Source organism: Eptatretus burgeri, chromosome 1, assembly GCF_056783735.1.
Source record: "Eptatretus burgeri isolate ZD-2024b chromosome 1, Ebu_testis_v1, whole genome shotgun sequence".
NCBI classification, from domain to species: Eukaryota; Metazoa; Chordata; class Myxini; order Myxiniformes; family Myxinidae; genus Eptatretus; species Eptatretus burgeri.
Genome location: NC_140961.1, coordinates 87,328,342 through 87,355,622, shown reverse-complemented (window position 1 = coordinate 87,355,622; position 27,281 = coordinate 87,328,342). Strand labels below are relative to the sequence as shown.

The window sequence follows — 27,281 nt, the reverse complement described above, 5'->3', positions numbered from 1 at the left end:
ATTTAGCACATTTGCACTTGCACAGATGTGGGCATTTCAAGTTAGCCTTCTTGCACTTGCATGACGAACAGGCTTTTGTGCAAGTGCACTTCACATTGAGTTAAGACGTCTTTGGCAAGGGGCAGCATGGTCCAAATGGGAACCAGCTTACCATCCTTCATCCAACCATGATTCCTGCAGTTCTCAACAGGCACCTATGGTTCGTGGGATCCAGTCCAGATGCTTGCTTGGAATGCACTCCTTTTGAGATGTTGGCCCAATGCGTCACATGTGGGGGAGATTTTCTCCATGTCTGTAGTCCTCTGGCAGAACAACCTTATTCAGACGATGTCAGTGTCAGTGTTGTCGGTGATATACTCGTTGAAGTACAGCCTGCAGACAAATTGCATCGTTGCTTCTTTCAACTTTGGTGATGTATGGAATGGGGTGCTCGCGACAGTGGAAAATTCTTCCATGAGGGATGGCACTTCATCCTCTGTCTTGGAAAAGTATCACTTACTATTACATTTGAATTAAGATGTGCTGTCTTAGTCAGTGGATGTGTGGATGAGGGCCATGGCTCTACATGTTATCACTTCCAAGCTTGAGGCGATGATGTTCAGGGAGATCATTCTAGTTGTCTTTCCTACTTTGAATGAAATCCAGATTTCTGCAACCAGATTCATAGCCATGATATGGTGGAAATTACTCAAAAGTATTATAACAACGTCTGCGTTCCCAGTGTGAACTATCCCAAGTGATGAATATTGGAGGGCATGGAGGGAGATGCACAAGGATGTGAGTGTTTGCCTCCTTAAGAGAACAATTCCCAACATTGAAGACTTGATCACCTGAAATGATATTGACATCCTTGTCATCTGGGAACTGTACTTGCACAATCTTTGTTGACAGGAATGAGAACAGTTCCTTCTTGTTATCTGTATTTGCAAAAAAGTTCTGTCAGTTCCCCAGGACTTTGGCAAGACCAGACATGCATTGTCAGGTATCCTTTCCTCATTTTTCCCTTGTGGTCCCTTAGATTGTCATTGTGTGATACTGATCTCAGACAATGTCCACTCTTGTGGATCATTTCAAGTCATGCTGGACACTTGGACAGAATACCTTGTTGAAATATTCATTGAATAACTTGCCTTGGATCATCATACCAGGAAGTGAGTGGATTAATGCTCCACCATCAATAATTATGACCTCATAAACGTCTGGCACAACCAGCTCCTCATCTCCAGAAAGGTCAGTAGTGGCACTGGCTTCCACAATGTATGCCAATAAATGTGACGAGGTACAAGATTTGATGGACCCTTCAGATGATAATGCAAGTGGGTATGGGGAAGATTCACACCATAAAAACTCCTCCAGATTTCCTCCTTGACTATAAAGCACAACAAAAGCTTATCCAAACAGCTCTGCACGTTGTTTGAAGTTCTGAATTTGCGTCTTAATTGCTGTTTTCTTCTGGGTTTTCGGGTCATGGAACAATAAGAAGTTGTTTCGCTTGATCGGCACTGTCAGAAGTACATTATTCAATTCGAGCACATCTTTCCGAAAGTTGTCGTATTGCTCTTGTCCCATAGATTCCAATCGAAGAACAGAGGTTTCAGCAGATATGGCAACACATGCCTTGTTGTTTAACGTAACCAGGTCTCCACTGCTCTCCTCAAAGGGATTCTCTCTAATTACCGAGACATCCATCAAATCCTTGACATGGCACTGAAAACGGTCCTGAAATGCACACCCTTCCTCATGGTATAAAATGTTTTTTTTTTTAATGCATTTATGCTGATAGCTTCAAAATGACGGCTTCTCATTGCAATATACCTGGAATATTAAAGTTGCTCTTCCTCATCCAAATCTTTGGAGACCTCATATGTTCAGGACGGATCATCGGTTCAAAACCTACAACTGTTTCAATATTACACCAAGCCGCCCAAGGGTGTTGGGTTTCTTCCATTCCTCCCACTGCCCCCCATTGGGGCTGATCATTGTCCACTTTGATCAAAACTGTTCTATTGACACCAACCTTCAAGGCGATACTGAAAAGTAAACTTTTGCCTCAAGTTGAAATGACTGAGGATCCAGGCACCCCACTATTATTGGATGAAAGCAAAACATGTTTTATTTTGATCAATTTCAAAAATTACATTTAGTAGTTATTTTTAGTTTGTGCCAAGTTGTTAATTAAAGCTGTGATTGTGTGATGTCACCTATCTTTAAGTTTGCTCGAGATTGTTATGGACTTGAGAAGAGAATGGAAACAAGAGTGACAACTCTTAATATGCATATTAAAGCCTGGTGAAGGTGAATACGGAGCTGAATATACTACTTCATGGAAAACAAACCTATTCGAGCTAAAATAGTTGGACTCCTATTAATTGAATAGCTTCACTTTCTCAGTTCCCATTCTCGGCAACTCTTCAAAATTTTTTTTGAAGACCATCTCCATTGTGCTTCTTTTTCAACCATTGGATCCATGAGCACAGTGCATATATAGCTTTCATAGTCATAGGATCATATAATTAAGTCATCAAGTATTGCAGGAGTATTGGGGGAGAGGGTAGGGGTGGTGCAAAGTGGTATCCTGCCAGCGGTTTTTCTTAAAATCTACACTTGACGAGTTGAAAATGAGGACCTCATTTTCCATTCAAATGCAACCATACAGCTCTGGAACATTCTGAAATGTCACCTGACAGCCAGAGACAACATATCATAATGAACCTACCATTGAACGTGCACTTGCTCAGAAGGAAGAATGATGCAATCCATCCATCCATCGGGACCATACTCTGGCAGAGCGTTGGTTCTGCTTAAGCAGTCTCCTTGGCTATTGGGCATAATCCTGGATGGGTCGCCTCTGACACAGGATACCAGCAAGCTTGCACTCATTTTGCCGACCTCGGAAGGATGACAGGCAGAGTCAACCCCACCTGGTATTAATTCAACAGCTAAGCAGGATTTGAACTCAGGATCCTAGGATCCCAAGTCCACCACCCTAACCATTAAGCCAACACCAGGTATATGATGCAATGTTATTCCTCATATCAACTAATGTTGGGTGCAAAGTGTTGGTGGTATGTTCCAAGATATAAAGTAAGATGGTTAAGATGCCCCTCTACTCCCTGTGTATTGTTTTGTGCATTGAGAGGGGTATGAACCCATTGTTTGATACGTGTTTTATAAAGTCCAAACACCATTTCTCTGTGCTCTGCTATATAGATGTATGTACGATCAATATAAGTTCATGCCACTGGAGGAAAATATGGCACTCGTCGGAAAGCCATGTTCTTGATGGTGTGCAACACTTTGTTATTGATTCATGTACCACACTCCCACAACATTACGGTGATAAAATTGGCCACATTGTGAGAGGAAGTCCAGTACAGTTGACATTTCAAGGTGGTTGGTGAGTTAGCCATATGCACAGTACAGTTGTTAATGATCAGTGGTGGGACGAGAGTACAGGTGAGAGAGGGAGACAGCTTCCATAATCAATTCATGCCAATTACACTGTGTGGTGTGTGGATGACCACACACCACTGAAATTCAACTACCGTCACTGCGTGTCTAAGCCAACCATGATGTCATCTCCTTTTCAGTTATCTCCCAATATTTAATCTACCTTTGAATTTTAATTTTTAAAAAATCTAATTAAAAATTTAATTTAAATGCTTGAGCATTTCTTTCTTTCTTTACTTAGCCTGACTTTCTTTGTTTTCCAGGCTCTCGACGTTGGTGTGGTTCTTCATTAAAATTGTAAAGTTTTGTATTTTATTTTGTACTATTTGAGCTTTCTTATAGTTTTTGACCCCATCGTAATTTGTGTAGGATACTTGTGAAATAGTATTCTACCTGTAGTTATTTAAACTTGCAAAGAACCCATCCTTATGGACATGTTTATTCCCCCCACTTCAATGATGTTTATGACATGCCCACATATAACAGCGATTAAACTTTTTATTTCTCCGCTCAGGATGGGGTAATGTGCTCGAACCCATTGCTGGAAGCCATGGGTTGGCCAAGTATATGGCAGGATTGAAATTGTTTATGAACTTGCCATGTTTACGCATTATGTAGAATTGTACATGCATGTGCATTTTGTAGATGTTTGCATGTGAGTGCGGTTGTATTGTCCTCCAGGCTCCTATGACGTCCTCAAAAACAGTAAGTTTCCTAATGATGAAACGATGGAGAATGGAGAATTTTCCCCATAAGAATTAGTGTAATTAAGGGGGGATGCTTTCCAACACTTAGTTTACGTGTAATTTACAACACCGCACAACAAGCCGAGCAATCAAAATATACGTATGAAACACACAAAACAGGAAAAAAATAAAAAAAATTGAACAAATTTTAAAACCCAAAAACTTTTTTATCTTAAATATTTCATGAGGAAAATTTGGTGGTCTTCCACCTTGAAAATCTCCAAAGGATTCGGTCGAGCTGCCTGCATCAGTCCTTCACCCTCTAAATTATCAATTTAATTATATATGACATCAATGGAGAGGGTTACATTGATGTCAACGTGTTGACTGTGTGGAAGTCATAAATTCAGGAATGAAGGTAGCCCTCCATGCCCCATGAACCCAGGCACCAGAATTTGGGCCAGCAAAAGCACTCGTGCTGTGACCCTCTGCAGTGTCCACACCAGGGATGTCAAACTGGGTGTGAGTGCTTCGTATATCACCTTCCTCTACTTTTTGCAAAAATCAGATCATGACATGATTAGAAATCAAATAAATTCTTTATTTATATTCCTATTCATTTCCTCAACATCCCAATACTTTATTACATTTCAGACAGTAGCTGTATATTAAACTTAAGAAAAATATATTTTCCTGTTTTGGTCACCCAAACTCTGTCCGAGGCTTCCAGTTTATTTATATTGTGCATATTAAAGGACAACAAAACAACCAAGAAGATGTCGTTGTGCAGAGCACGACACTTGCAAAATCCATAAAACAAATTTGACCTCAAAAATAATTGGATGGTTGAATTCAATGACCAAATATGCAACTCCTCTTCAAATTTCAAGTGAATCGTATGAAAATTGAAGATTTTAGAAAGACAAACTTAGCTGTTGACCTTGGGCCTATGTTGACCTTTTGGTCCATGTTGCTCTCAAGAATAATTGGTTGGTTGAATTATTTGATCTGAAATATGAATCCTCTTCAAATTTCAAGTCAATTGGATGAAAATTGAGGATTTTAGAAATTTCACCTAAGTTGGTAGCTTTTGGCCTATGTCGAAGTTTTTACCTCAAAAAGAATAGGCTTCTTCCTGATGACGAACTCTACGATGTGGTGAAGTTTCATGAAAATCGATTTATAAAACTCTGACCTGAGGGTGACAAGCAGACAGAGAAAGAGACACAAACAGAATAACAAAGTCGACGGACCAATATACTTGTAAAATCTTCGATTTTGCAAGTAATAATAAAATGCACATTCAACTTTTAAATCTATATATGATATGACAAATGTATGCACCAAAAATAGATGCTTCATTAAAGCGAGTAAAAGACCTGCAAACCTCAATCTCATTTTGTAATCATACGACTTTCAATTTTTATTCGGATTAATAAGTTGTGAAAGCTCCTTACACTGAAGTTTAGCAGAAGGGATATATTATAATCAGATGGCTTGAATGCAATAACTTCCCATCGCTTGTGAAGGCTTGTTAAATTAATGATCAGTTGAAAGCCGATCAAATCATAAAATCCCGATCGATTGAACTATTGTGCTCCAGCTTCTTATGTGCTGGTCTCTTCATAACTAACGACTTTAACCAACGATGCATGATATCAGACAGTTTGTTTTCATGACTGTTTAATCAATTACACGGATGACATCAATGCACAAAATGAAATTCCATTTGGGTGCAAAACATTATGTCGGTTGAAAGTGGGTTGTATTTCTGAACAACCATTATGCCCCCGTATCGAGTGCTTCCTCGAACTGCAACTTTATTGTAAGAAACTCTGTGATAAGTGAAATTTTTCATTCATTGCATTACATTGTTTATTAATTTGAGCATGTTTTATGGACCCCAGAAAGTTTTTTTAGACCCACCTTTGAGCAGTCTTGTCTGGATTTGTTTGCCAATCAAACTATAAATTGTGATACTGCTGTTTCACAGGCAGGTGTTGTTCTTTGTTTTCTCGGGTGTCCATAAAATTATTGTTCGACTTCAAACTTTTTAACTTCTGATGTACACATGATAGAAACAAACTATAAGTGGTACATCAAAGCATAATTCATACAATTTTTACTCAATGCAGTTCAAAATTTTCAACTTCTTGAAAATATTCTCCATTTGTTGAGTGAACAAAACTTTTACTTATCCCCATAAATGTAGTCCAATGGGGGCCAGGTCTGATGAAAGAGGTGGCCAAGCAATTGGATCTATGTCTCCCGATCCACTTGTCTGTGAAGACATCGTTCAAGAATCGTTGCATATTTGAAGCATTGTGGCAGAGAACCTTGTCTTGCCGGTACAAGGTGATATGTGCCCAATTTAATCATCATAGTTCGTGAACCAAATATGGTTGTTGGGGTGTTTGACTTTACCAACTGAGGTCCAAGTTGCCGCATCAGAAAATGTCTACTCGTCAAGAGACCCAGGGGAATTGTGGATTTCACAACAGCAGTAACAAAAAAAATTAATAAGAATATCAACATAAACAAAACTTGATGAATTTTGCTTTCATATACCATTCAAAATTTGTTTCTCTCATGTGTACATCCAAAGTTATAAAAGCTCAAAGTTGCAAAAGGACTTCATGGCATCCTGTATATATTTTACTTACAGGAGTGAGACTCAAGAAAGAGTAAGGTACAACTAACAGTGGGACAAATATCAACAGAATGAAGGAACAGGAAATGAGGAAAGGGAAGAGGGGAGAAAACTGAAACTGGCAAGTGATATGGTTGAGAGATCGGAAACGTTGATGAGGGTAATAAGACTATTGGTCTGAATTGGGAAAGACAAGAGGTGGTGGTGCACTGCTTGTTTTAAGCCCTGGTGGGAAGACACAAACACATCCTTTGGAAGGTAGTTTCACAGATGGAACAAGCGAGGAATAAAAGTTGAGGTGTGCAGTCAGCCTGGATTTTGGAAGTTTAACCAGGAGTGGGTTGCTAGAAGAATGTGTGCATCCTAGAATTGCCTGGGAGGGTTGGAGCACTGAAGGAGCAATGTATGAGAATGGACGGTAGAAAACAGAGAGACCACCGACCTGCCTGCAAAGTGAGAGCAACACACAGTGTGCTACAGTCTCATCAAGGGAGATTACAATAATTTTGAAAGCTTTAGATGCCACAAAATCCATGCGAGACAGATTTGGTGCTGGGGGGCCATTCCATAGTGTAGAGAAGTACTCTGTGGAATGATGGACAAGGGCCTTGGAGACTTTGATTAACTCTGATTTTCCAAGTGAATATTTGGATTGATGGAGGATACAAAGTTTGCGACTGGCTTTGGAGGCCAGCTTTTTGTATGGTCGGCACATGAAAGGTCGTGGCTGATTGTGAGGCTTATTTGCTGAGACTGAACCCCTTGCAGTGGATAACCAAGGAAATAAATAGGTGGGTTTGTTTGAGGATCATTCTGAAGCAATATTGTAAGACAGTTATATTGTCCAGGATTTAAGGACATGTTCCATTTATTGGACCAGAGTCAAATTATTTATAGTGAAAGAGAGGGAGATGCAGCTGCTGTCTGCCCATTGGAAGGATGGGCTATTATATGACACAATGCGGGAAGAGGGTATTATATGACAATGTGAAGTCATCCATACGATAAGAAAGCCATTTGTGTCTGTTTGCTACCATTTCTCTCAGAGATGGCTAAACGGACCTTCTTAAAACTTTCAGAGGTCGTTGGGAAGTGTGTTAGGTGTATTTTAGGCCTCACAAAAAAGACTGGGCAACACCAGGCACCTCTGCTAGTTCTGTTTAAATTTATAAAGTTTTTCAGAGCATCATAGAGGTCATTAATATAGACAAGGAACAAGACTGGGCTGAAAATACTATCTTGGAGAACTCCAGCGCCATTGAGAAAGGGGATGAGAAAGTTCCATTGATGTCAACATGTTGACTGTGTGGAAGTCATAAATCCAGGAATGAAGGCAGCCCTCCATGCCACAGGCTGAAAGCTTGGCAAGCAAAGCAGACTGTAAGACTGTGTTGAATGCCTAAGATATGTCCATGGAGACAGTCCTAGCCTCTTGTTTGAGATTGATGGCTGCCAATAATTTCTGAAGGAGAATCATAAGCATGCCCAGCATTGAGTGACTGGGACAGAATCCAAACTGATGGACAGAGATCAGACTTTGAAAAAGGAAAGATTTGACATCTGAAGCAATGGTGGAATCCGTGACTTTGTTTGTAATTTTAAGCAAGCTATAGTTGGTAGGGTCTGTTTATGTACCATTTCTGTGGATGGGAGTGATGTTTCCTGACTTCTTTGCAGAGGGGAGACAGCAAAAGCAGGACAGACATAATATGGCAGAGAGCAAGGGAGAAAAAATGGCAGCATATGATTTTAGAATATGGGCACTTGTGCCATCTGTGTCTGTCAACAAAGCAGAGACAAGGCTGGACAAATATTTATATAGTGTTGTGGGCTGGGGGTCGGGTGAGAAGACCACTAGGGGGGGGGGGGAGCTATCACGGCTCCCACCAGACTCCCCGGAATTGTAGGCCATTGCACATGGATAATTCCGTGACGTGACGGGTCGCTAACCGACTGTGGATGCCAATAATTCAACCACATGACTTAGGGTACTCTGTCTAGCTAATCTGGTTACCTAAAAATAACCACGTGATTTAATTACCGGGGAACATGCCCTCAGTATGCCTTGTCCGAACTGGATGACTTTACCGGACCGGATGACTTTACCGGATCGGATGCAGCTGAGAGACACTGCTAAGGCGTACTGGTTAAAAGGAACGGATCATTGGGAATAAAGTCCCGCCAGAGCTAAGATTCAGACCATGCTGGATCAATGCAAGAAAAGACAAGAACAAGCAGGAAACATTTCGAATAATGATTTATTTACAAGCATGTGAGGAAAAGTATGTGGCACAGGGAATAGTTTTTTGGGATGTGTTGTGCAGGGAAAGAAAGAAATGTGAGAGATGCGTCAATGTAAAAAAACAACTTACAAAAGCAGACACAGAGCAGACTTAACACGAAATAATAATAACAATAATAATAATTTCTTTTTCCTGCTGTCTTACTTATGTGGATAGGCACCAGAACACACACACACACACACACACACACACACACACACACACACACACACACACACACACACACACACACACACACACACACACACGAAGAGGAGTTATTACAGCAAGACAGGAGAGGAGTTGAGACTACGGTCTCTTGGTACCTTTGCACGCTTGCCCGATTGCGCTACCAATATGTTTGGGGGTACCCTCCTGATGGCTGGCGCATCATCTCTTGCTTTGTGGCAACTCGTGCAAAGCATTGTCCAGAGAATGCAACATGACTGTCGGTATGGAGTTGCTTGAGTTGGGAGGGTGGAGTCAGCATCATGTGGGCGGAGAAGAGGAGGTGGAGTCCAGGTGTTGATGGCAGAAGGTACAGTCAAGGCGATGATGATAGAAGGCGGAGTCGAAGTCCAGCTTGAGCAGGAGACGAGGCAGGGCAGAGAGAGATCGAGGGCTCCGCTCGGAGCTTTATAGGCCCCCCGGTGTGGGGCAGGGGCCATCCCGAAGTGCTGTGTGTCAACCAAATCGGGCACTCTGATTGCTCCTGACCCCTGCCCGGCCAGGCCACGATGGCCGGAAACCGCAACATTCCATTTCCGGCAAGATGACTCCAACCCGTAAAAACTATCTCGCTCCGACCACATAACATGATATGAATCGCCCACACCGAACTCTGCATCATGATTTGCCTTGCAAAAACTGCCGGGCCCTGCCCGGACTGTCCGAGGGTCCCGCATGCCTGATCGGGGGCCCCGACCAGTGCTGGTCAATGTGCCTGCTCCATGTGTTCCACGCGGCCCGATCGCAGCTTCACTGGCCATAAAGGCGAGAAGACGTTCGCCGTCCGTGCGGAACATCCGCGGCCGCCAGGAAGGACCGAAGGTACGATGTTATGGCAAACCCATGCATAGACAGTAAGATGTGTCCATTCGTGCCCTGCTCTGTGGGATAACAAAGTGTCGTGAGCAGTACATTCATGCCCTGCTCTGTACGATAACAAAGTGTCACGAGCGGTGCATGGGTCTGCCTTCGAGCACGTTCCATACAGTGTGCGTGGATCCGCCATTACGCACGTGGCCAGTGCTTGCGTTCACCCGACTCTGCTATTATGTGCGCAGGGCGAACACCAATCTATATAATGAGTCCATAATGGGTTGAATAGTACACGTTGCTTGTGTCTTGCGCACTGGCATCCCACCCAATGTGGCGTGGGGTTGCCTTTCTATTATTGGTCTCAGTACACATTCCGTGCAGCGTGCGCGTTGTGCTGGGTGTGTTTCCTGTCCATTGGGTGGAAATTACCGCTGCGCGTGCATTTGCCAGGCTGTGTTTTCTATGGAGGGTTGTCCAGCGTAATGCCTGTTTGGCCTTTGCTGAGGACCCATCTCACAGCGAAGGGTGCACGTGGCTCAGGTTTACCTCAGGAATAATCAGAAAAGAAGAGTAGGAATGGAGTTAGAAATTAAATGAAGAAGAAATGATGTAAGCAAACCCAGCTATGAGATCCTCGCAACGCACGTCCCCGTTGTCCCGCTAGACAAAAGGGAAGGGACTATCTCCACTATATTAATGGAATAACTATCTTGGGACCAGTATATGTTGGATGCATGTGGTTCCAAGAACCGCAACAATAGCTTCTCAGGTGAGAAGGACTCCAAATCCAGCAGGCAGTGGGTATGTCAGGAAAAATTTGAACAGAATGGGATGGGTTTAATGCATGAGATTTGGAGGCAGACAAGAGTTTTGACATTCTGCCTTATCTCGGGCAGAATCTGCAGTAGTGTCATTTGAAGTGAGTAAAGCAGGAAGTGAGTAAAGTAGTGCCGTTTGAAATATAATTCAGGGGGAAGGGGGCATACAGCAGTGATAGATTTGACAAGGCACCACAATGACTTGGAGGAAGGAAACTGGTTGGAGAGTCTGGCCTTGAGATTTTCAAGATATTTTCTTGCTTGCTTTTAGGATAGACACTCACTTGTTGCAATATTTGCAGAATGAACCAAAGTTACCCTCAACCAGGATAGCTTTCCAAGCTTAGAAACAAGCTGCTTGATTGCAACCACCTCCACCCAGGATTCAGTGTACCAGGGGTGGGAGGATGGAAAGGAAAGTTGCAAATGGGATACTATAAACTGGTGCATGAGAGAAAGTAGACTTTTGTGAAGGTGTTCCCAGGTGGAATCAATATCAGGTGCTGTCGATATGATAGCTTTGCCCTTTTATAAGAGGGCAGATTGAATTCCCTGCCAGTTCACCACGACAAACAGCCATATGTTGCCTTGTTGAGGTTGCTCCCTTACAATAGCCAGAGAGATGTGGGCTTTAGCAAGGAAGTAATCAGAAGAGCCAAGCGGAGCAGAAGTCATTATTATGTCCAGGATGGAAGACACATCAGGAAGAGAAATCCAGGTTGGAAATATTTCAGATTGGTTCAAACTCCCGAAGGCCTTTGCTGCAATGCCATAGCTGGTTATTAGCGATCCAACCCCAAGCAACACCAAGCTATCATGGTGCCAATGGAAATCACCGCCAATGAAAAATTTCCTCTTCTTCAAGCAATTTAATTTTCAAATCTGTCAATCACGCAAACACTCGGTCTGTCAACCGATCATCCAAACACACAGAACGACTTTCCTCTGTGCTTGCATTCACCAAACATTCATCTCTGTCATGATATCTTCTTAGTTTATCAAAATTAGGGATCATCAGAAGTCCAATGTGCAAACATTGGGAGCACAAGACCATGAGCATTTCCCTGTCTGTACCCCTCATGTGCTCCATACACGGAGCTGCATGTTCCACACCCTCAGACACTCCTTCCACCACACGTCATGCGCCCCTTCTCCCTGCTGCATCCTGCTCCCATAACCCCTGCCATATCCCCCCCTCACACGCCCCTCCCCTTCCCACCACATCTCCTCCTCTCAGTCTCCCCACTGCATGTTCCACTCTCCCTTGCCCTGCCATGCATCTTGCTCCAAACACCCCCCCCCTCCATGGGTCCCACAACCCTCCTTCAGCACACGTTCTGCTCCTCATTCCCTCACCCCCTCCACCGTTCACCATTCCTGCTCCCACTCCCCACCACCCTACATCCCCTTCATCCATGAACCCCCCCTCTTCCCACCACATGCCCAATCCCACACTCTACCCGTTCCTAATCTCCCTTTTTTCCCTCACTCACTGTGTAATCCACCAATATTCGAAGTCTCCATTCTGATATTTCCATTATTTATATTCAGGATGCTGCTGCTGATAATGACATTGTGTGTTTGAGAGAAGTGTTTCTCAGACAGGATATTTCCGATTCTTCTGTGTCTCTCCCTGGTTATTTTATATTCCGCTTTGACAGGTCCCTCCATCATCCTGGAGTCTGTGTTGCTGTGGAAATCAAGAACTTCGTTGCTCATTGCTATTGCTGATGATTCCAAGCCCTCTGGAATACATCTGGTTGGGTCTACCGCTCCACATCCACCTAATATTTGCTGGTCAGTGTTTAGGTTTCATAAATGAGTAATCAATCATGAGGCACATGAGTAGTCTGCGGAGAATATCAGATCGGATGAACAGTGAGCCTTGTGGTTGGATGGTAGACTTCCCACCACAACACTCAATGCACAAACAAAGTATAGCTTCACCATGAAGGTGTGCAAAGGTGTGTCCCATCTCCCAGCATTGATTACTGGTGAATGTTAACGATACCATGATTGTCTTTCACAAAGAGGAGGCGATTACCGTCGACACCTTGGCCAAATTAAAATTCCTCATCCAACCAGGTAAATTCAAACATCAGGTCTGGCAAGCCGGGTTGTGAAAGACTTCGTGCCTATCATACATGTACGAAGAGCCACTGACAACAGACATATACAATCCAGAAACAGTAATGACAGATTGTTTTTCGGGAAGCATCTCACATTTAGCTTGGTGACTTTCAAAGAGGAATATAAGGGCATCAAAGCAGATGACTTGAACACTTTACCCGGTTGAAAGAGAAATGATGTCAAATACATCCGAAGGATGACAAACATAGCAAATCATGCGATCAATAATTTTTTGACAATGTTATAAAACAGCTGTGATTCCGTTTGCATGGAGATAAGTGCACCCTATTTTACTCATGACAATCTCACACAACTCTAGGCCTTAGTCCACATTTTCATTTTCTGTTTTGCATGGGTGAAAGCTTATAATAGAGCTTAATTGGAGATGGGAAGGTGAAAGTCGCGCAATAATATGCAATGAAAATATATGATGAAAGCTTATTTACTTAAAAAAAAAACACAACTCAGAATTACATGGTCTGAGAATTTTGTTTTTGTTTTAAATCCTTTAAACACAGAAACGCACAACAAGGCGACGCATACAACTTCAATGGATTTTCCCTTGTGCAGGATCCATTAGATGTCATGCACAGCAGGCTGTGGAATGTTTCCTGTGGCCTCAGTACAAATGGAGCACATTTGTGGCCTCAACACAAAAACATGATTCATTCATTCATTAATCATTCTGTGTAGTTGCAGGAATGTTTTCTGATGTTTATAATTCCCTATAATTGAACCATTAAACATTTTAGACTTCGAATAATTAGGTTGTTCAAATATTTCTACCAACGACGGTTGGTCACCGTCCGACAAGACACACAAATCATTTTAAAAATAAAATTTAAATATGAAAAAATCGGCACTTTTTCTTTTGCTCGTAAGATGTGCTCCCTCTGGGAGCAAAAAAACAAAACGTGTCGATACCGCTCTACCTCCGGCAAGGGGCCAGGGGTTAAACCATTTGCCCGATTCCACTTCCACAGGTGAAAATTTACAAATCGTCTCTGCAATCTCGTTGGGGGATTTATTTCGTGCCCATCACTTGATTCTGGGTACCTCCAAGTTGGAGGCTCCAACATGTAGACAAACTTTGGTGGAGATTAGCCAAGCAGCTATTGGTTTGATAGCCATTGTGTGCAGTGTGCGGCTGCTGATTGAATCATTTTCTGGGAGCATGGCTGTGCCGCCGCTGATACAGTGCCCTCAATTATGAGGATAGTCCACTGGTAATCATTTTGCCGACCTCAAAAGGATGACAGCACCCCCCCTCCCCCACCGCTGGTGTTAATTCAGAAGCCAATAGGGGCTCAAAATCAATGCCCAAGGATCTTGAGTCAGTCATCTTAACCGTTAAGCCAACAACAGGCTTTTTTATTTCATGAGGTATGGACATACAAACCGACATACAGAGATTTGCCAAATTTTAGAATGACCAGTACCCACCACCACCAAGAACGAAATATTGAACTTACAAATCGATAATTAGCATATTTTAGCATGCCAGAATTGAGAATGCAAGACTTGCTATTACTACGCACCACTCAAACAACAAATGCTATTCAGAATCCTCGAATTGCAAAATCACAAATGAATCAAATGACAAAACTTTAAATGTGAAGGAACATTCAATCATTTTTGGGACACAAGAATCGTCACACAGCTCATTGTGGACCCGAGACCCAGCAGTCAGAGTAAACAAATGAATGAATGAATGAATTATTTACCGTACCGGTATTTTTACTTTCATAAAGCATTAAGAAGAATGTTGTTACCTTAGAAGTGCAGATTAAGTCTTAAATAAATTAACACCGTGGAATTGAGGGAAACGTACCAACAGCAGGGTAGCAGGACACGAGAGAAGGTCACTTGGAGGAAGAATGGGCGAGTTGAAGAAACACCCAGAAAAAAAACTCTTGCCATCAGAAGTTGATATTTTACACCTGCAGAAAAAAAAATTAAGCCAGGAGTACAAGTGTGCAACACATCAATGATGGCCAAATTGTCTCCTCATTTCCACGTTTTAGGTTATACAGGACCTTGTGATCAGTCGTGAGACTCAGTGTTGCTCTGCGGAGATTGTGGACCCTTTGTAAATTTATTTCTACAAGCAAAGGAAGTATCCACTATATTATACCACAAGATTCTGCATAAAAACAACAACAACAAACGTTGAACTACCATTTCCCCCTTTCTTAGGTGGTTGGTAGATCGAGACCAGCTCTCCTGTTCCTTGGTGACACTTAGTTTATTGCACCGATCTCCACTACCCACCTCCAGTGCACAGGCTATATCCTATATCCACGGGCGTACCGAGAGCATTTGGCACCCACCAGAACCTGAGATGAATAATTTCAAATTAAATTCAAAGCAAACAATTTCATGTTTGCAGGTGAAATTTCAAGTGTATTACAGTACTGTAGCTGTAGTAAACAAATTGGAAATAAGATAAATGAAGGACAGTAACAATTCAGCAAACATGTAATATGGATTGCCATCCTTACTATAATCTTCTTAATATAATTCACCATCTGTCCATCTGTCTGTCTGTTCCCAGGTACCGCAAAAATTGCTGAACCGATCACAACCATTTTTGGGTTTGTAATCCTGGGACCCCTTAGAGTAAAATAGGCATAAATATAATAACATGACCCCCTTGACGGCTTCCATAGGGAGTGGGTGCTTCGCGTAAATATACTAACATGACCCCCTTGACGGCTCCCGCAGGGAGTGGGTGCTTCGAGTAAATGTACCAACATGACCCCCTTGACAGCTCCCAGAGGGAGTGGGAGCTTCGAGTAAATATACTAACATGACCCCCTTGACGACTCCCGCAGGGAGTGGGTGCTTCTTGTAAATATACCAACATGACCCCCTTGACAGCTCCCATAGGGAGTGAGTGCTTTGAGTAAATATTCTAACATGACCCCCTTGACAGCTCCCATAGGGAGTGGGTGCTTTGAGTAAATATTCTAACATGACCCCCTTGACGGCTCCCATAGGGAGTGGGTGCTTCGAGTAAATATACTAACATGACCCCCTTGACAGCTCCCATAGGGAGTAGGTGCTTCGAGTAAATATACGAACATGACCCCCTTGACGGCTCCCGTAGGGAGTGGGTGCTTCGAGTAAATATACTAACATGACCCCCTTGACGGCTCCCGCAGGGAGTGGGTGCTTCGAGTAAATATACCAACATGACCCCCTTGACAGCTCCCGTAGGGAGTGGGAGCTTCGAGTAAATATAATAACATGACCCCCTTGACGGCTCCTGTAGGGAGTGGGTGCTTCGAGTAAATATACTAACATGACCCCCTTGACGGCTCCCGCAGAGAGTGGGTGCTTCGAGTAAATATACTAACATGACCCCCTTGACGGCTCCCATAGGGAGTGGGTGCTTCTAGTAAATATAATAACTTGACCCCCTTGATGGCTCCCACATGGAGTGGGTGCTTCGAGTAAATGTATTAACATGACCCCCTTGACGGCTCCTGCAGGGAGTGGGTGCTTCTAGTAAATATACTAACATGACCCCTTTGACGGCTCCCTTAGGGAGTGGGAGCTTCTAGTAAATATACTAACATGACCCCCTTGACGGCTCCCGTAGGAAGTGGGTGCTTCGAGTAAATATTCTAACATGACCCCCTTGACGGCTCCCATAGGGAGTGGGTGCTTCGAGTAAATATAATAACATGACCCCCTTGACGGCTTCCATAGGGAGTGGGTGCTTCGCGTAAATATACTAACATGACCCCCTTGACGGCTCCCGCAGGGAGTGGGTGCTTCGAGTAAATGTACCAACATGACCCCCTTGACAGCTCCCATAGGGAGTGGGAGCTTCGAGTAAATATACTAACATGACCCCCTTGACGGCTCCCGCAGGGAGTGGGTGCTTCTTGTAAATATACCAACATGACCCCCTTGACAGCTCCCATAGGGAGTGAGTGCTTTGAGTAAATATTCTAACATGACCCCCTTGACAGCTCCCATAGGGAGTGGGTGCTTTGAGTAAATATTCTAACATGACCCCCTTGACGGCTCCCATAGGGAGTGGGTGCTTCGAGTAAATATACTAACATGACCCCCTTGACAGCTCCCATAGGGAGTAGGTGCTTCGAGTAAATATACGAACATGACCCCCTTGACGGCTCCCGTAGGGAGTGGGTGCTTCGAGTAAATATACTAACATGACCCCCTTGACGGCTCCCGCAGGGAGTGGGTGCTTCGAGTAAATATACCAACATGACCCCCTTGACAGCTCCCGTAGGGAGTGGGAGCTTCGAGTAAATATAATAACATGACCCCCTTGACGGCTCCTGTAGGGAGTGGGTGCTTCGAGTAAATATACTAACATGACCCCCTTGACGGCTCCCGCAGAGAGTGGGTGCTTCGAGTAAATATACTAACATGACCCCCTTGACGGCTCCCATAGGGAGTGGGTGCTTCTAGTAAATATAATAACTTGACCCCCTTGATGGCTCCCACATGGAGTGGGTGCTTCGAGTAAATGTATTAACATGACCCCCTTGACGGCTCCTGCAGGGAGTGGGTGCTTCTAGTAAATATACTAACATGACCCCTTTGACGGCTCCCTTAGGGAGTGGGAGCTTCTAGTAAATATACTAACATGACCCCCTTGACGGCTCCCGTAGGAAGTGGGTGCTTCGAGTAAATATTCTAACATGACCCCCTTGACGGCTCCCATAGGGAGTGGGTGCTTCGAGTAAATATAATAACATGACCCCCTTGACGGCTCCCGTAGGAAGTGGGTGCTTCTAGTAAATATACTAACATGACCACCTTGACGGCTACCGTAGGTAGTGGGTGCTTCACGTAAATATACTAACATGACCCCCTTGACGGTTCCCGTAGGGAGTGGGTGCTTCGAGGAAATATACTAACATGACCCCCTTGACGGCTCCCATAAGGAGTGGGTGCTTCTAGAACGTATACCAACATGACCCCCTTGACGGCTCCCGTAGGAAGTGGGTGCTTCGAGTAAATATATTAACATGACCCCCTTGACGGCTCCCATAGGGAGTGGGTGCTTCGAGTAAATATACTAACGTGACCCCCTTGACGGCTGCCGTAGGGAGTGGGTGCTTCAAGGAAATATACCAACATGATCCCATTGACAGCTCCCATAAGGAGTGGGTGCTTCTTGTAAATATACCAACATGACCACCTTGACGGCTCCCGCAGGGAGTGGGTGCTTCGAGTAAATAAACTAACATGACCCCCTTGACGGCTGCCGTCGGGAGTGGGTGCTTCAAGGAAATATACCAACATGACCCCCTTGACAGCTCCCATAGGGAGTGGGTGCTTCTAGTAAATATAATAACATGACCCCCTTGACGGCTCCCTTAGGGAGTGGGTGATTCTCGTAAATATACTAACATGACCCCCTTGACGGCTCCAATAGGGAGTGGGTGCTTCGAGTACATATGCTAACATGACCCCTTGATGGCTCCCGCAGGGAGTGGGTGCTTCGAGTAAATATACTAACATGACCCCCTTGACGGCTCCCCTAGGGAGTGGGTGCTTCGAGTAAATATACTAACATGACCCCCTTGACGGCTCCCGCAGGGAGTGGGTGCTTCGAGTAAATATACTAACATGACCCCCTTGACGGCTCCCGTAGGGAGTGGGTGCTTCGAGTAAATATACTAACATGACCCCCTTGACGGCTTGCATAGGGAGCAGGTGCTTCTCGTCTTGCTATAATTCACAGACCGGTGTTTGTGGGTTTGTTTGTTTGTTTGTTGTCGTCCTCCTCCTCACACTTCTGGGTCATTTACATCCAGACTTGCTGCAGAGGATCAGCATGACTCCAATTAATGTATCACGGTGTTTTTATATTTGCCTGTGGTCTTGGGGAGTGAGGGGGGGGAGGGGGACGCAAATTTTCTATGTAAATGTGTATGTGTAACGCCACCTCCGGGTGAGGGAGGGTATTACAAATCTCCACCATTTATAATACAGTATTCCTGTCCTCACGTTTTCCAATGCAGTGAAGTGTTTGAATGATTATCAGTCAGTATGTTTTTGCTTCTTGAATGTAACCTGGGTTATTTTTTTTTTCCTATACAGAGCTGTCAGTTGCCTACACACCACCCAAATAAAAGTATGTGTCAGAAGAACGTGTTACATGCATGGAACATCACCCCGAGGGCGGGTATGCTGTTAGTGCAACAAAAACACATCTTCCTACAGAGAGAAAACATCACCAGGAAGAATTTTCAGGAAGGTAACCAAAAATCCAGTGTCAAGGAATGCCCGGCGAATGCAGAAAGTCATTTCCATGGCGATGTTTTTCTTGCCCATTAACTATTTAATGGAGGAGATTAACTTTTCAGAAGGCCTGAAATAGAGTACAGTAATGTAATTAACTTTTCAGAATGAAAGGGTTAACCCATAAAGCGCATCGAGCTCCCACCATGGCTGAGATGTGCATGGTGTGGGCAAATGAGTTTCAAATGACGTCAACCCAAAGAACGAATCATGACCTTTCTGACAATGCATTATGCCCAGGTAACTAATGAAAGCTTGCTTCAAATTGGTGGAGAAGCTGATGACAAAACAGCATTTCTGAGATCGTGCTGTCATGCTTTATATGAGGACTCTTGAGGAGACAATAAAAAACTGTCAACAGTCTAATCTCAGCAGCTACTTCAAGCCATCAACATCTGCTTCATCCACCGACGAACCCATGCCAAGCACATCATCAGTGCCACCTCCTCCAACCTCCTCCTCCCATCAACCATCATTTCCACCACCTACCCCCCTGTAATGTAATACTGTGTTCCTGCTCCGTATTTATGTGCGGATCCGTGTACGATGATTTGACGATGGTTTTAGTTCCAAGTTAGTGTCTTTATTATTAGGTAAATAATAATATTGTATAGTTACTTACAATAAAACCATCGTTACCTCATTGTACTGGTATTTCAACTCTCCCAATGGCACCACCTTCCCTAGCTGTCACCTGGGACGGACCACCATCCCCGCACCCTCACCCTCCTTAGTACGCCAGTACATGTACCACAGTTTATACTCCAAAGTTGGTGCATGCTCTTACATCTATTTCAATATCTCTGCTGCTCACCTTCCTTATTTTGACCTTTCCAACCCTAATTTTCAACTTCTCTGATTTAAAAATCTCCCTCCTCAATCTCAAGAAATTAATCTGCAGTGTCTACCACTCTCCCAACTCTGACAATCACATGCAGCTATTTGAGCACCTCACTACCTGTCCGAAGCAAATCCAACAATCCTCTCCATCTTATGAAACAGTCATTCTTGGGGATTTTAACAACCACAACTCCTCCTGGCTTCCTCTTCACCACCCACCATCCCTTTCAACAGCATCAGCATTTTCAATCTACCACCCGCATCTTTTCACCTTATGCCTCTGCCAACTGGGACAACCTTCACCTAATGTTTTTTACAGACTAACAAATAAGTAAGAATGAGGAAATGAGTTCCAGGAGGAGACCATTCAGCCCATCATGCCTGCAACACACCAACAACAGATTATATAGATCCGTCCATTCGTCAAAACAAATTAATTTCATTGAAGTGGGAGTTGGGGGTGGGGGGCATGGTGAGGAGTGGAGATGAGAAAAGTATGGCAGGCTTAGGGATATCATAAGGATGTTAAAAATAAAAATATGATGAAAAAATGTTTGTTTTACCGATCAAGATTTTTATTTCTAGACTGCCCCTTGTTTACCTTGCCAGACTCTAGACTACTCCTCGCAAGACTTCTGTTAATCTGCTGGTCCTACTGCAACATAGAAATCACTGAAAACCGTCCTTCAAGGTAGGTCTCTTCACAGACTTCACTCATTCCAGTGATTTCTGGTCTTTAGGCAAGTGAATCTCCAACAACTTCTGTGAGTCATCTTTTCCTTCTCTCAACAACTCTGTTGGCTCAGTCTCCAGCTCTCCTAAATTCAAAACCAACGCATTTTCTCTCTATTTGCAGCCAACTCCATTCTTGTTGACTCAAATATAACTCCTGCTTTTCCTAAATCCAACTCCCTTATTCCTGTCATCAAATTTCCACTCGTGAAGTTCATTAGACCCTGCACTCCCTTGTCACCTACAAAGCCAATGGTCCAAATGGCATTCCTGCTGTTGTACTCAAAATGCTGTGCTCCTGAACTTGCTCGTAAATTCTCCAAGCTTTTCAACCTCTCCTACTGTACCAGTATTCACCCAACCTCCTGTTACAAAGAATGGTGATGTTTCTGATCCCTCCAATTATCATCTAATCGCCTTGATCTCTTCTATCTCTAAATTCATGAAGTCTCTCATCAATAAACAACTTTTAACCAACTGCAAATCCTGTGCTCTCCTCAATGACCAACAATAGTGGCTTCTACAAAGCCAGGTCCTCTCGTGACTTCCTGGGCTACATTGCCAATGAATGGTTTGCAGCTCTCAAGCACTTTGTAGAAAGTCAAGTTGGTGTGCTGGCCATCAGCATGGCTTTGACAGAATCTGGCACAAATGGATCCGAGCGAAGCTCCCAATCTATGATATTCATCCCATCTCCTGGTTTTTCAGCTTTCTCCTTGGGTAATCTACCTTTACCTGCATTGACGGTTCACTGTCTGAGCACACCATGCTAATTCTGATGTCCCACAATGTTCACTTCCTCTTTCTTCTTTTCTTCAATGACATTATCACAGCTACAAACAACCATCTCCATTATGTGGCTGACAACTCCACTATCCACTCCTCCACCAGTTATAGATCCAGTACACCTCCCCCCACTCCCTTGCTGTTGATTACCTCTCAACCATTGCCTTCATGGGTAATGATCTTAATGTCATCTTCCAATGGAGCTCTGACAACCATGTCACTTCCAATCAGTCAAGACTCAAACTCTCAATATATCCAGCAACATCAACACAGCCACCCTCTTCTTCTCATGTCCAACACAACTCCAGCAGTCCTCCTCATTGAAATGTTTGGTGTCACAATCTCTTCTGGCAGCCTCATATCCTCAATATCACCAAATCTGCCTCCAAAAAACTTCATTTTCTCTTCAGAGCTAACAAATACTACAATTCCCATCATGCTCATGAACATCCCTGGTCACAACATGACCTTCTCTGACACCAGCTTGCACTCCTCCATGGGTAAAGACTTGCTCACCAGCTGACGTTCACACCCACATATCACAAGAGATAGCATTTGTCTGTACCTTGCTGCAGTCAATATACCATCAATTTTCAGCAATTTTCCAACACAACTTGAGGTATGCTGGCCGAAACATGAATTAAACACCCTCCATGCTTAATTGTTGGCTTAATGCAAGGCTCTTTAAGTTTCAGTTTTTCATCATCTCACATACTGTCTTTGATTAGATCCAAATAACTGAAACCTTGACTCATCTGTCCAAAGCAGCTTTGACCATTGTTCCAGAGTCAAATTTCTGTGTTTTGTGCATATTTTTGCCTTTTAGTCTTGTTCCCCTTTCTTAACAGAAGTTTTCTTGCTGCAACACATCCTTTAAGTTCTGATGTCAAAAGTGACTTTCGTACTGTTGATGGATGTACAATGACACCTGAGCCTTCTGTCATTTCTGTAAATTAAACGCTTATCTTCTTTCTGTTCCTTAAATATATTGGAAAGAATTTATGAAAGGTGCTTAGCGAGCATCTTGCTAACACAAGCTTCACAATTATATGCTGACAAAAACATTGTTGTACGTGCACAGCTAATCACCCATTTAAATAGTAATTTACGAATGGAGATGAACAGCCAATTAGTTGTGCATGTTTCTAAACAGTCGATTTAGTCTGTACTGAGAAACACCGCACATATGTATCTCCAAAATCCAATTGGAATTATTCACTTGCATAAAATCGCAGTACCAGGGACAATTGTTGGAGGTAATTCAGCACATTGCTCCTTATCATAGATTGATCCAGGTCATCTTGCACTAGATTTAGCAACCACCGAAATGACTCGTTTGAGAGTCTGCAACTCCGGATAAATTTGATATTGTCATACTTCTCTGGAGGATTGCATCTATCCTCGAAGATTCTCAATGGATGTTGGTGAACTGCCCAATCGCTATCCTCTTTTGCCTCCTCCTGAGCTTATTCAAGCACTCCTCATGCATCCATATTCACCATCCCATGTAAACTACCAATTATAAGCCATCCAATGCTTGCTTGAAGGCTTTAAACACACTCTTAAACATGCCCTCTCAGACGTGTAAACATGTATTTGTTATTTAAATGCATTTGACTAGGTTTTGATTAGCATTAGATAATCACTCTTTGGCAATTGGCGACTAACTTTGAACATGTGATATATTGTATGCTGAGCAATCCCACATGCATTTAATGCTGATGCCATATAACATCTCATCAGCCAGAGAACTCTCGAATGTATTGTACAAAAACAAACATATACACTACCATGCAAAAAGTCTGAGGCACATTCACGAGTTACAGTATATGGATGTTATGAGCATCAACAATTTACACAAAGCCTCCACTAGTGTGTTTTTCACAGTTATCAATACAGCTTAGATTTGGTGAGGAGAATCCAAGCTTGGTATTTTGCAATCTTTAATTCACATTGATCAGAATCTTCAAAAACCTGTGATTGCAACAACTCAAAGTAAACTACCCATGAACAGCTCATATGAAGTGTTGAAGTAACTATTCCATCACATTTACCAATCAAATCTGATTGATACCTCATTTGTCAGGTATTCCTCATCATTAACATTAGGTGTTTCTCCACACATCCAAAATGCTAAAAGCCTACTTTTTGTCCTGCAGAATACAGATCCATCAGGATTAACTGTTAAATAAAAACAAAATGGCTAATATTTTAAGTAGATTGCCAGAGAATTGTGTTTCTGCATAAAGAAGGGAAAATATTGAGTGAAATAGGTCACATCATTCGATTTTCAAGGTGTGGTCTCCAAAGCACAATCAACAAGTACAGATTCACATCATCTGTATTTGACAAACCCAGGACTGGAAAACCCAAAAAGCTGTCTCACAGGAATGAGCAGTACTTGAACATAATGGGTCGAATTTACGAAAGGAAAGGCGTTTTAGAGTTAACCAGAGAACCCTCTAATGTACAGCATACTGAACCTTTAACCAGGAGCGAGGTTATATGGTAAGGATGGAGTTGTGGGGGGAGGAGGGGTGCAGTGATGAAGGGTATTAATCAGAGATGAGGTTATGTGGAGAGAGGGGGGGGGGATGGAATTTGTTTAGTATTAACAAGCAGGACTTACCCTCACAGAAATCAAATCAACATTCTTTCTGCAAAAGGAAAATAAGATACAAAACAACAAAGACATTTATGCATGACATTTATTTATGTTGATAGTTAACTTAACAAGGTGTTAACAAGGGACATATATATATATATATATATATATATATATATATATATATATATATATATATATATATATATATATATATATCTTTGCTAAAGGTGGTCTGACTTATCTGACACGTGATAAGTCTAAGTCACAGTTCATCTTTTTTAAACCCTGGGCTTCACAAACATCTTCCTGGAAATAGACAGGCTGAGATATCAAAAAATAATGCCTGTGTGTATCTATCATTCATCGGCAGTTGTCGTTTTTGAAGCATTTGCCACCATCAAGGGAATGTGGATGAAAGACCAGCAAATTGAAGTTCAATGGGCTGAGACTAAACGTGATGTGCTGTAAGGAAGAGCTTGTTCAATCATGCAGCTTCCACGACATAACATGACATCATGCAGGTAAACCCCAAAATAATGCATGAAGCACTTTTACCTGCACATTTTCACATGTTATTGCTTGCGATTTCGATATATTAGCCCATTCGAAATAGTTTGAGGGCACTCAAGTGATTTATTTATTTTATGTTTATTCATTTCATTTATTTATTGGTAGTTGTGCCCAATTGCTCAGCAGCTATCCTCCTGTCACTTCAACCTTGCACTTCCGTGAACCTCGCTCTTGGAGAAAATAACCCCGCAAACGGTGAAAACACAAATCTCGGAATTATACTGTCCCTCATTGCCTTCATGATTACCCACTCCATATCCCCCACCTCCCCACCCACATACCAAACCTTTGTCTAACTCTTAGCTTCACCCTCATCATACCAACTGGGGTATTTTTGGATCCCAGTCACAGATTTTGATGTGCTATTTCTACATTTGTTTCACAATGTATTTCATGTTTTATTAGTTTGTTTACCTATATGTGCTGGTAATAAATATATATGATGTTTTAAGATCCCACCTGGCTTCACAGAGTGACAAGCAAATCCCTTCTGGGGTCCAAAAAGACCTCAGTTGTTTCTGTTAATTTTTTGAATCTATGATTACTTCACATGATATTTGTATCGAGCAAATCCTCAAAACTCAGTTCACTCGAAGGATGATGCTAGCAGGAAGGTCTTTGCCTGCTATACCCCTCCCTTACCTCCATTATCAGTTATTACAGCATACCTTGTTTTCAGCATTGCTTGAGCAAGTACTCAGCATAATTGCTCTGCAAACGTTACCTGAACATTGTTTTGCACGAATCACTGCTTTGCATAAAATGAATGTCCTCAGTGAGGAGTCTTTTTGTTTTCTACTTGGTACTTTCTTTTTTGAAATTTTGAAATTGGAGCCTGGTGTTGGCGCAGTGGTTAGGGCAGCGGCTTGGGATCCAAGAGGTCCTGAGTTCAAGCCCCGTTGGGCCACTGAATTTATACACCAGGGGGTTGACTCAGCCTGTCATCCTTCCGAGGTCGGCGAAATGAGTACCAGTATACTGGGCCGGTGTATACCCCGGTTAAAATAGGTGTACCTTATCCCTGTGTCGTAAGAGGTGACCAGGGTTGCGTCAGGAAGGGCATCCGGCGTAAAACATGTGCCAAATCACTATGCGGATCATACGGATGATCCGCTGTGGCGACCCCTCACAGGAGCAGCCGAAAGAAGAAGAAGAAGAAGAAGAAGAAGAAGAAGAAGAAGAAGAAGAAGAAGACTTTCTTTTTTGAAATTTCTCTTTCCCATCATCCTTTTTGGGTAGACATATAAATAAGAACCAACAGCTTAGGACCTCATTTGTCTGGTCCCGTTTTGTCGAGGTGAGTTTATCCTTTTTCTTCGCATGATAATACTAACTTTCCACTTGTTTCTGTGCTTGTAACTAAGTAGGTATATTCTATTTTCAGTGAATTATGGCTGAGAGGTGAAGCACAGAAAGGTTCACTGCAGAGGAAGTGCTCCAACTTGTTTTGCAAATGTCTGGACGGCTCCGACAAAAGTGATTGTTTGGAAATTTCTGCCTCCAACGATGATCGTGCGTCAGGCCCTTCTGAACACGGTGATGTTGAGGTTGCTGCTGTGAGTTCAACGTTTTGTCTCAAGAAAATGTAACGTCCAACGTCGATGAGAATGAGCAGCATGGAAGACATCGTGGTCATGGTCGTTTTCATAACCATGGTCAATGCCGAGGACAGAGTAGAGGAAATGGCCATTAGAGAGGAGGATTGCCCCAGGAACTACCTGCTGCAGCTGATCGAGAAATACTGGTGAAAAATAGGACTGTTTGGCAAAGAGATGTCCCCAGCTGTTGGACGATGCCAGAAACAAGATGTAATTGGAAGGCCTCCAGGCATAACAAAAGAAGCTCGATGTGCCTATGCAGAGGAATGTCTTTCGTTATTTCTGACCCCTGGAATGATTGGCATCGTTGCGTTAGAGATGAACAGGGAAGCCAAATAAGGGAGTGGAAGAACAAAAACCAGAGGAAGAAAAACAGATGCCACCTGTTTCCTCGTGGTGTAGACAAAAAGTCAACATGGAGTGCACAAGATGTAACCAGTCTGTCCTGCCCACAGCTTGAAACACGTTGTCTGTGACAAATACTTCTAGCTTGGCATACAATGTACTTTGTAGATATACTTTTTAAAGTTATTTTGACTCTGAATAAACATCTGTTCAATTTGAATTTGCATTGCTGAGTTGAGTTGTTTTATATTATATTTTTATCCTTATGTTTGTTTGCTCTATCAATAAATCATTATCAAATCAATATTCGTTTGGTCATTGATGTGGAACTTTAGCAGATCGAGTGGTTTTGAGTTGGAGTCCATAAATACCCCAGTTGGTAAGTTTTGTCGTAAAAAATAAGTTTGAAATAAGTTGTTGGTGTTGTAAAAGACCCCAGTTGTTTTTATTTTATTTT

At 42.8% G+C, this 27,281-nt stretch overlaps 1 long non-coding RNA gene and 1 pseudogene across 1 annotated transcript in view; both read right to left on the bottom strand.

Annotated features, from left to right (window-relative positions):
- LOC147034908 (uncharacterized) overlaps positions 1–1,026 on the bottom strand; it is a 1,034-nt pseudogene extending 8 nt beyond the window's left edge.
- A 3,730-nt stretch (positions 1,027–4,756) lies between these two features.
- Positions 4,757–27,281, bottom strand: part of LOC147034906 (uncharacterized) — a 114,791-nt gene continuing 92,266 nt past the window's right edge. The window contains exons 4-5 of the long non-coding RNA XR_015060731.1: positions 14,889–14,997; positions 4,757–5,331 (exon numbers count right to left, since the gene is read on the bottom strand). This is a non-coding gene — a long non-coding RNA (uncharacterized LOC147034906). The remainder of the gene's footprint in view (positions 5,332–14,888; positions 14,998–27,281) is intronic.